Genomic DNA, 9,691 nt, shown 5'->3' on the forward strand with positions numbered 1-9,691 from the left:
TCCAACTCCTGGGCTCAAGCAAGTCTCCTGCTTCCATCACCCAAGTATCTGGAACTACAGGCACCTGCCACAATGCCCAGCTATTTTTTGGTTGCAGCCAACATTGTTGCTTGGCAGGCCAGGCTGGATTCGAACCCACCAGCTCAGGAGTATATGGCTGGCGCCTTAGCCGCTTGAGCCACAGGCGCCAAGCCAAGATGGTAATGTTTTAAAGGTAAACACCAATAGAGGGAAAACAATGAATCACAAAATACTACAAGGAGATAAGGAAAAAATAAATACAAAACAATTCAAAGAAGAAAAATGAGGGGGAAAATAGAAAAAGTAGGAGAAATAAAAGGCATAAAGCAAGAAGCTTGGGGCAAGCCTAGGACTTCTACTTCTGGCTGTATAAATGATTTGAAACCTCGGATGACCTTTTCCATATGAACAAGTAGCAGTTTGGATGAAACAAAAATAAATTACTTCAATGCATGGAATATGGAGTATGAGATCGTACAAAAGTAAGAAATCCTGAGATCTCCAAAACTGAAGAGAGCAGAAACCCAGAAAGATATAGCTAGAGACACTAAAGCCAGCTTTTACCCTCAAGTTTTCTACTGGATCTAGCGAACACAAGCATCCCCCCACCCACACCACACACACACCTTTGGCCACTGCCAGGGGTTATATGCAGGATGCCAGGGCCTACCCAGGGTGAGGAAATCTAACAGAAGCCCTCTCTATCTACACGTGTGATCTCGTAGAGCTGCATTCTTAGTGCCAACATTACTGAGAGGCCAGAGATGACACAGGCTAGCTTACCCTTGGTGCTGGCACAGACACCTCCCCTAAAGATTCATGCCCATAAACTTGTCTTCATAAAGGCTTTACGTCCAAGTTCATGTTTCCAAAGTGTTCCAAAAAGACCTCAAATAGATAATTTAGCACGGAACATGTTAGTAGTGTCCTAAAGCAGCAGCCAGAAAGAAACAAATTCTCCCTGGAAGAATTTGACTTCAACTCACACCTCAAAGAGTTCCTGGCCATTGAGTTCTAAGGGAATGAGCAGCTTTTGACCAAAGGCAATACTCCTGCCACCCTCTCAGTGAGGGTGACACAATCATCAGACAATGGAAAAAGATTATCCAAACTACACGAGAAATGTAATACATTTAAGGAAATAAAAGACTTAAAGATAAACAGAGAGTAAGTCTATTAAGAAATGTCCATTCAGATTTGAAAGAGAACCAAATAGATTTATAAAATTGAAGAGTGTGTTAAAAAGTTTAATACTAATTTGAAACTAGTAGATGAAAAATCACAGGCTCACATGAGAAGAAAAACCCAAATTCAAGAAGGGGAGGAGGGAAAGGGTAGGAAGGGACCCAGTAAGCTCCCACCTGACCCGCCTAACAGGTACAGTGGAGTGGCATGTGGCACAGCTCCTGGGTAAGGACCCAAATACAACCCTGACTTTTCCTAACAAACGCAAACAGTGTAACCTCTTCCTGTATGCCCTTATATTAATCTGAAGTTAAAAAAAAATATTTCAAACATGAACACAATAAACCAACTACACTACTGAGAAAATCAATGAATAAGAAGATAGGTCTAAAGCATTACCCATCATTCAGTCCAGAGACAGGGATTTTAAAAAATACAAAAGAAAGTTGAGATGAGGAGAGTTGAGTGAAATTTAACATATTTAATTGAGGCTTCAGAGGTGATAAAATTAAGCAGAGACAAAATTTGGGCAGAAAATATCTGATCGAAGAAACCCAGTGAATAGCAGTATATACAAAGTCTAGGCCTATAATTGGACTTCGGAATACCCATAAAGAGAAGATTTTTAAATAGGCCAGAGGGAAAAGATGAAACTAAGACCTAAGAAGAACGTTTGCACTAAGGACTGCTCCAGGACAGCAATGGAAGCCAGGAGCAGGAAGAACAGTAGCTTCCAGGGGCTGAGAACTGACGATCCGGATTTCGTACAGCGTTTTCTCAGAATGAAGCCAAAATAAAATAGTAGAAACAGTTGCTTTTCTGGCTTTACTAGCCAAAGACTCTTGCTGAATGAAATCCTAAGAAATACACTCAAGTGGATATTGTTAAATGCTCCTGTATGCTATTTACACCAAAATCAGAAGGTCTCAAAGACTGAGAATGAGAAAAGGTACACCAGATGATTCTTAGCCCAAAATACAAATTTTAATCAGATTTGCAGGAAGAGATTGAGCATAGCTAGCTAATATCTGTGAAAAAAGATTGCTGATGGTAGACGTTCACGTCAATGTGATAAAACATTCAATGCATTGGGAAGATACAAAATCCTAAAATTTCACCACATAGCATAATTTAATAGCATAATTTAATTTTTTAAAAATAGAACTGTAAGGAGAAAACAAATACACAGAGATTTTTAACACAACTACTCTCAGGAATTAATAGTTTAAGCAGACAAAGCATGAATAATGATATAGATTTAACTGTAGAGTTAGCAAGTGTGTATGCATGCAGTATACGTAATAATTGAAGAATGCACATTCTTTCAAATACATGGGAACACTGTCCAGAGTTGTTCCCCTGTGAGGCCATAAAGCTGGCCTCAACTGGAGCAAAGGGTCGATGTCCCAGAAACAACATCTTCTGAGCAAAATGCAATTAAGAATTAATAAACGAACTTAAGAAAATCCATGTGTTTAGAAATTTTGAAAACTTCTAAATAACTCATGGATCAAAGAAAAAGCAAAAATACTATGTCAAAACTTATTAAATGCAATGGTACTTTTAGGGACATTTATCATCTTTAATTCTAGAAAAAAGTCAAAGAGGTCATGAGGCACTAAGCACACCAAAGAAGAAGCCAGGGGAGAAACCCCCAGCCAATTAACTGCAAGGGAAGTAGAATGATAAAAGCCACAATTCATGAAATAGGAAATAAACATAAAAGAGAGGATCAAGGTCAACAGTTCGTTGTGTGAAAAAGATGAATGAAACAGACAAGTCTCTGGAAAGGTTAATCAAGGAGAGAAAGAAGACCAGAAATACTAAGATGAAAGGAAAACTTAGCTATAGATATTGCAGAGCTTTAATAGGAAAGACCGTACTATGGCAAATTCTAAGCTGACGAATTTTAAAATATGAGATAATTTTTAAAATATGACTTACAATGACTCTACATAAAAGAAATAGCAAATCTGAATATTTGTGGGATCATTAACAAAATTAAATCAGTAGGCAGAAACCTTCCCACAAATCTTCAGGCCCATTTTAGCTTATAGGTAAGTTCAAGGAATGATTAACTAACAAACTCTTTCAAAGAACGTGGCTAGTATAATCTTAATAGCAAAACCAAACAAAGAAAATAGTACTCCACAATTTATATGTAAAGTATTAGAAAACTGAACGAAGCAATGCATTCATAAGATAATATAACCTAGATGGGTTTTTTTCAGAACTAAAACGATTGGTTTAACATTAGGAAAAATAAATCATCAAAATCATCAAATTAATAGTTTCAAGGGAGAAAATCATATCACCATCTCAACAGATGGGAAAAAGCAGTCAGTAAAAATTCCTCCCTTTCCATGTTGAAAAGTTTTGCATGTGTTCCATTATCTGATATAGGACATTTTTAAGGAAGGACAGAATCTGTGGCAAGCTCTGCTCTTAATAATGGTGTAATGAAAAGACTCCCTTTACAATCAATGACGAAACAGAGATGGCCTCTATCCTACACTCAATGTCGTGCAGGAGAGTCCATGAATACAATGAGATGAGTTTTTCTAAGGTAGATGTTTGGAAAGGAAAATAAAAACCTCATTATTTACAGGTAACAGCCTTATGAAAGAAAATTTAAGCAACCTACAGAAATGGTTGAAAGTAAGCATATAGAAAGACTCCTGGATAGCAAATAATACATCAGAGTTAACTGTGTTTCTACATACAAGCAATAATCAGCTGGAGAAATGAAACTTTAAAATATACCATTTGTAATAATACAATTAAAATATTTTGCATTAATTCTAATGAAGTATGTTTAAGTAGTATGTGAAGAAAATTACAAAACTTTACTGAGAAGTGTTAAAGATAGAAACCAAGTGAGTTTTTAGACCTAGATGGGCTGTCCTGTATATGGTGTTAGGACAACCAGTTGTTCACAATGACGGAAGAAGAAATTGGATCCCTGCTTTCACCAAACACAAAATACTTTCCACGTGGATTAAGAGTAAAATGTGTAAGTTGAAACTGCAACGTTGAGAAGATGATATAAGAAAATATTTTAATGGCAGTTTATGTCTCTGGATAGGGAACAATTTCTTATACAAGATACAATTGTAAAGAAAAGACTGATAAATTTAACTATATTAAAATTAGAAACTCGTGTTTATAAAAAGACATCAGAAAGTGAATCAAAATACCAACCACAGACTGTAAAAAGAAATTTGCCACACACATAACAGACGAAAAAAACCCACAAATCTTAATGCTTAAGAATTAAGAATGCTTACTTCCTGCCTAAAAAGATGGGCTAACGATATAAACAAGGAAAATCAAAAGATAATAAACAAATGACAAGAATCTCAAACTCATCACTAGTCAGAGAAATTGGGATTCATACCATATAACTTTATTTCTCATCCTTCAGAAAGCCAAAGATAATTAAAAGCCAGATAGCCAATATGGGTGAAGACCATGAGCAAAAAACAATTTTCATTAATTGTAACGGGAATGTATATTTGCATAATTATTTTGGGAAACAATGTAGCATTGCCTGGTACATAGAACATATGTATACCCTGGAGTCTGCAATTCCACTTCTGGAAAATCCTGCCTGTGCCTGCACTGGGGGACGTTCTCCTGGGAGCCTTGAGCTTATCAGCATAAATGAATGACTATGTAAATAGATGCCAGAGGTAACCCAGATGTCCATCAGCACAACACAGAGATAAAATCTGGAATGGTCACAAGATGAACAGTACAGCAGCAACTGAATAAACTACAGCTTCACACAGAAACATGGATGATCTTAAAAGCACAAAGGGGGTGTACAAGAAGCAAATTTACAAAGGAATCAATTCAGTGTGGTTCTATGTTTATAAATTCAAAACAACAAAAACTAAACAATATATCAGAGAAGCATGTATGCACAGGTGGGAAAATGAAAAAGAAAAGCAAGTTTGTGAATAAAACTCTCTAGTTATACTGATTGTCAGATTGGACTTTCTATAAAAAATAAAAAACCTGTTTTATGCTGTTTACCAGAGCCACCTATAAAACACAAAGGCACGAAACAGTTAAAATAAAGGCAAGTGCTGGACATTGTCAAATTCCTCTTCTTTGTCAGGCTTGGCACTAAATATTTTATATAATTTATTTCATCCAATTTTTACCACCCTAAACATGTAGGTCGTCTTCTCATTTTTATGGATTTTTATGGAAACCAGGCCCAGGAGAAGTTAAGTAATTACCTGTAATCACCAAACTGGTCAGTAACAGAGGTGTATTCACAGCCAGTTCCCTTTCCACAGCACCTGCTCAGACACAGGCTGACCCAGGTCTGCGCTCCTGGGAGGGGGAGGAGGGGAATAATAAAGGAGAAGTCACAGAGGGACAAGGCTTTTTTCCAGAGATGTTGGGCTGCATGGCCACCACGTCTGTGGTAGCACACATGGAATTCCGATGGACTGCTGAGAGTATTGCTGTTTTGACCCAAGTGGAGAATGGGCATGAAAACACAAAGGACTCATAGAACCCTTTTGGCAAGAGAGAACGCCTCCTTCAGATAAGGAAGAGTCCATGGACCAAAAGGAGAGGGGGAGGGGAAGAGTGTAAGAGACCCTCTGGGAGGGGCTTCTCCTAGAGCAGCAGTTCTCGAACTTTTGGGTAGCAGGAATCCTTTGCACTTTTTTTTACTTTTCTTTTTTTTCGTAGGGACAGAGTGTCATTCTGTTACCTAGGCTGGAGCGTAATACTGTGATCATAGCTATAGAGCTTTGAACTGGGCTCAAGCATTGCACCTGCTCAGACTCCCAAAGTGCTGGGATTACAGGCATGAGTTGCCCCCAGAAATTTTATACTCTTAAAAATTACTTAGACCCTAAAGAGCTTTTGTTTACATATCTTTAAAACAGTATATTCTCGTATAGTGTATACTGGTACATTCTATACTATATTAGAAATTAAAGATAATTTATTTCAACACAAGAATACTTGCAAACAGGCGTACATTCCATTAGCCTTCTAGTGAGAGCATAATATAGCATTTTTGGAGAACATTTGGTAAGAAATGTAAAACCATTGAAATGCATATCTCTTGAATAACCATGAATCCATCCAAGAACGTAGTGTAAGGAGTAAGAAGACAGTCTTATGGCACAGATTTGTGTGTGGGTATGAGAGAGAGAGAGAGAGAGAAAAAACACCTTTGAGAGAATACAATTTATGATTCCCAAAGAATATAACAAATACGGCAACAAGGAGAGACAGACGTAATATACCTGGTGATGCAGAGTAAAATGTTCATGTTTTATTCTGGTTCCACCATGCAGGAAAATTGCCAAACCTCTATAACTTCAGTATCCTCATTTATAAAATGGGAGTAATTATAATACCTACTTTATACGGGGTGTCGTGAATATAAAATGAGATTATCCATGCCAAGTACCTAGCACAGCTCCTGACACACAGTAAGTTCTCAATAAACGTTAGGTATTTTTACTGTCCTTGCATGTGAAATACCATTCACTTGCACATGAATCTAAGATGATATAGAATTAAATTTATTTACATAAAAATGCATGTGTGGTGTAGTATGCAAAGGTTTGCAACACAGCACATACAATTTGCTTTTATTTTTTAAAGAACAATATTTATCAAAAAGTATGAAAAGATATACACAGTTGTCACCAGTGAGGACTGCGGGCTATTTATGTATTTTTTCCTTTTGTGTATCTGCCTCTTCTATTCCTTCCTTCCTGGCTGTACCCTGCCTAATAAAATGTTTTCCTTAGGAGCTGTACGGTACCGCGGCGGACACCAGAGGGCGCAGCAGGACTCCGGAGCGGGTTCCGCGCTCACGGGGACAGTGCGGCCGCGGTGAGCTGTCCAGGGTCTGAAGACAGAGTCTCAACTCGGAATACCGAATGACAGGGCAATTATTTTCCACGGGGAGGCGGGGGGGATTAACTAGCAGATGCCTGCAGATTAGGGACCCAGATCATTTTTATCGTTCTCCAGGGGGTCGAGAGGGATGAAGGGTTCAGACATCTGCATTAAAAAAAGAAAGAAAAAATCCCAGACAACCCGAAGGTGCAGCCAAGGCTGAGAATCCCTGATGCAGAGAGGACCTGAGAGTGGCCGGACTCCAGGTGCCACGCAGGACTGAGCGGGACATGCTGGTCTCTCACTCCCTCCAGACCCGGCCAGCCGCCGGCAGCCGTCGCGGTCCCCCGCCCTCCCCACACCGGCGGCTCCTTCGGCCCCTGCAGCCCCCTCTGCGGAAGGCCTTGTCGGCCCTGGCTCCTCCGCCAGCCCCGGAGCCCAGCGCAGGGCCGCAGCCCAGGGCCTGAGCCCACAACCCACTGTGGTCCATTCCGAACCTCCGCAGAGGCTTCCTCTCCGCGTCCCGCAGTCCCGGCCCCAGCCTGCTGGACGATGGGGCCGCGGCGCCCCACCCCGGGATCCTCGGCAGCCAGCTCTGCACGAGGCCTGTGGGCATGCGACGGCCAGTAGTCCTGGGGGTGAGGACGCTCTGCAATCTGATTCCTGGGCTGCGCAATCTGGGGCAAACAGGCCGCGTGAGAGGAGCGGAGCTGCGCGGGAAGCGGGGTGGGAAGCTTGGGAGTGAGTTCGTCGCCCCCCAGCCCCGGGCTGGAAATCCCCGGCCTGGCAGAGGAGCTCCGCTCTGCTTCCCTGCAGCGCCCTGGGGCCACATCCCGGTGGGTCCTGGCGTCTTGCTGAGTTTGCAGGTCACCTGGGTGTGACTGGCGCAAAGGACTTTGTCCTCACCGAGAGCACACATGTTCTAAGGGTTATAATTCCCTCAGTTCCCTCAGTTTGGGGGGGTAAAATTACAGCCTTTGTGGGGGGTGTTTCCAAAGGACTGCGTGTGGAATGCAAGAAGGATGCGACCTGAGTTCCTCTTGTACACGGTGGTTTCTGTTCCCGTGTGTGTGTGTGTGTGTGTGTGTGTGTGTGTGTGTGGTTATCTGTCCTCTTCATTTTCCCCACATATCCCAATTGCTACTGACTCAAGATGAAGAGCAAGGAGTGAAAGCAGGACTCAGTGGGGTGGGAACGTTCTCGCCCGTGGAGACTGAGAACCCCGCGACGTCTGCGGGTGTCAGCGCAGTGTAGGCAAAGCGAGGATCCGCAGGGGCCTCTAACAGCGGGCCTCTTACAAACATCGGAGGGACCGTCGCTTAGGAAATACCGGCCAAAGTGAGCTCTATTCATATCGAAACTATTTATTTTTATTTTTTTAATTCTTTATTAAATCATAGCTTTAACTGTGTGCATTAATGCATAACTATAGTAGAGAAAGAGGGAGGGAAGAGGAAGGAGAGGGGAGGGGGAGGCACAAGGAGGGAGGGTATGCGGGACCTAACCTAATGTGCCTAGTGCCATGATACATTTCCAAACTGTTAAGAACAGAGTATGAATGTCTAACCACAACAAATAAGTAAGCGAGGAGATGGTTATATTAATCAGTTAGGTATTTTTTTAAGGACTAATTCAGCTATCTATTGCTGTATAGCTTATCAGCCCAACCTCTGGTGACTTAAGGCAGCCATTTATTCCTTCTGGCCATGCTGGGGCTGATCTGCTGCCCCTGTGGGCATCTAGGACAGATGGCTCTTTCTGTCTAGCACGCTGTCGCAGGGCAGCCCCCAGGGAGGAAAGGCTAAAAGGCCTCTTGAGACCAGCTCTGGCTTGTGAATGTGACTTCCACTGTGTTCCAGTAGTCAAGGCACATCCAGCAAGCCTGATGGGAGAAACTGGATAACATTTGTGGCTGTATTTAACATATCACAGCATTTCTCATCATGAATGCCAGTGGACATTTTGGGTCAAATAATGTTTTGTTGGATGGAGAAAGAAGGGCTGGACTGTGGATTATGGCATGTTGAGTGGTACCCTGGCCTCTACCCATTAGCTGCCAGGAGCACAAGCAAGTGTGTACGTGGGGAAAACGCACACACACACACACACACACACACACCACTGGTGCAACAACAAATGTCTCCAGACATTGCCAAATACACCCCCGGTTGAGAACCACTGATCTGGCACAGTGTTGATTTTTTTTTAATGGATTCACTTGTATTTGGTATCAGTTCCTACTTTTTCAGAAGGACTCACTCAAATCATCTGGTTTAAATTAATGCCTGAACCTGGTCTGACTTATTTGACTTATTTGGTACAAACATATCAGTTTGTACATGGACTCACAGTAGTCCATCATTGAATGTGGACTCTTGGAAAATGACTGGCTTTTCTGTTTCCCATAGTTACATTCACTGGTCAGTGTCTGGCTCCAGGAGGCCTGAACATGCTCGTGGTGGTCATTTCAAAAGAGAAGGAGAAAAAGGTTCAGCATGAGGATGGGAACGGAAAAGGCATCACACCATTTGTTAGGGTTTTAGTTATTTCGTTGTGTTCAGACATACAAAAATCTTTACTGCCTTCAACATTCCTAAGTCACATG

General features: G+C 41.5%; 1 pseudogene; it reads right to left on the reverse strand.

Moving 5' to 3' along the window:
* Positions 1–7,702, reverse strand: part of LOC100962883 — a 69,256-nt pseudogene extending 61,554 nt beyond the window's left edge.
* Between the last annotated feature and the right edge of the window lie 1,989 nt (positions 7,703–9,691).

The sequence above is a fragment of the Otolemur garnettii genome, unplaced genomic scaffold (genome assembly GCF_000181295.1).
Source record: "Otolemur garnettii isolate 467f Iridium unplaced genomic scaffold, OtoGar3 scaffold00053, whole genome shotgun sequence".
Lineage (NCBI taxonomy): Eukaryota > Metazoa > Chordata > Mammalia > Primates > Galagidae > Otolemur > Otolemur garnettii.